General features: G+C 50.2%; 1 long non-coding RNA gene across 1 annotated transcript; it reads right to left on the bottom strand.

Moving 5' to 3' along the window:
- Positions 1-1,261: 1,261 nt before the first annotated feature.
- Positions 1,262-1,638, bottom strand: LOC113942378. Its single transcript, XR_003525904.1, has 3 exons — positions 1,522-1,638; positions 1,387-1,438; positions 1,262-1,284 (listed from the first exon to the last, which is right to left on the bottom strand). It is a non-coding gene; the product is annotated as an uncharacterized LOC113942378 (long non-coding RNA).
- Between the last annotated feature and the right edge of the window lie 94 nt (positions 1,639-1,732).

Below are 1,732 nucleotides of genomic sequence, written 5' to 3'. Positions count from 1 at the left end.
TGGTCTCGGTCTGGGGTACATTGTGTCCGCTTATCTGAAAAAAAACCACAAAAAACAAAGGGTTAGTCAGGTCACCCACATGGTCACTGAGACCTTAACGACTTAACTCATCTCCACTGAGCGAGTGAGAACTCTGACCGCAGCCTACAAGAATACAAATGACAACCCAGCTTTGAGGCCCTGCTGTCCAAGTACCATCAGCTCCACAACACTCGGCTATAATGATGGCACACCAGTTATGTACACCCGCTCCATCCGGCAGGACCGTACAGCCATCGGCTCCACTGTCTCAGGTAACTGACATGTTGATGGGAGACTCTGAGCAATATTCTGTCTACCCACTGACCCACGGAGGAGGGCAGAGCAGTTCCAGGCTGACCCCAAGTGAGACACCCCGCACCTGTGACGACACACACCATGGAACACAATTAAGAGACAAAGGACACAAAATATGGATGAGACAGAGGACGTGACACAGACCGAAACTGCTCTGCCCTGCACAAGTGAATCCAATGATACAAAGTAAGTCCTTCCTTCCATGTGTCCAAATAACCTGTTACAAAATACCCATTGCACTGCACTAATTTCAAAAATCCCTCCAGGTGAGGCACACACTTGCACCGAGTCCCAACCCCTCTCTGGGTCTTTGCCCTGCACTTATCTTGCAGAGAGCCGGGGACAAGAATCCATCTTTGATGCAGAAGAGGGGCAGCTGGGCTGGCTCAGAGGTTCCTGTCATCATGAGAGTACTCCGAGTCACCTATGAGAAAGAAAACCAGAAGCGATATGTCAGTTTTGTGCCATTGGGCTCAAACCCCAGTGATCTCCCTACTCACCATCAGCGAGACCAGATCGGAATCGGACACTGTGGCTGTCACCTTCCGAGATACCTGAGTGAGACACAACATTAGAATGCATCTCTGAAGCTGCACTGAATCCCTGCTCCTCCCGCTGCCTCCCTGACTCACCTAGAAGGCTCCTCTCTCTTCAGCTGCTCCCAAGGCCTCCACTGCAAATGAAAGGGGTAAATGTTCAAACACTGAGCTCTCAAACATTTAGGGATGGCTCACAAGCAAAGCCAAAAACCTCTAAACACCATCGGACTGCAAGTCGAAGCGTTGCTACACACCCTGAAGTGGACAGACGGCCGCTGTGAGACAACACGGACGCAGAGGCTGGTGCTGACGTACTGCCTCATCCTGGCTATCTCGGCTCCTTCGGCTTGACCCCTTATCGGATGGACCTTCGGCACCTTCAGCACACGGGCAAAGGGTTGTGTATCGCCTGGAAAAAAAATTAAACAGCTACAACATAGATGCAGAGATTGACCACACAGACAACATCCTCAAACTAACTCCAAACTCGGTTCGGGAGTAAAATTCTCACCTCGCTCGTCTCCCTGCTGAGCCGCTACGCCTCGAGCCTGATTGGGCCCCATCTGGAAAATAAAAAACAAAAACGCACAAGATAAAGGACTGCTATGGCTAAAACTGACATCCTGCATCCAACACCTAATACAACCTTCTTACCAGGCTGCTTCAACTGGTCTCGGTCTGGGGTACATTGTGTCCACTTATCTGAAAAAAAACCCACAAAAAACAAAGGGTTAGTCAGGTCACCCACATGGTCACTGAGATCTTAACCACTTAACTCATCTCCACTGAGCGAGTGAGAACTCTGACCGTAGCCTACAAGAATACAAATGACAACCCAGCTGCGAGGCCCCGCTCTC

The sequence above is a fragment of the Corapipo altera genome, unplaced genomic scaffold, assembly GCF_003945725.1.
Source record: "Corapipo altera isolate COAL_440 unplaced genomic scaffold, ASM394572v1 46291, whole genome shotgun sequence".
Lineage (NCBI taxonomy): Eukaryota > Metazoa > Chordata > Aves > Passeriformes > Pipridae > Corapipo > Corapipo altera.
The sequence above is the reverse complement of the archived record's forward strand: the minus strand, read 5'-3'. Positions and strand labels throughout refer to the sequence as shown.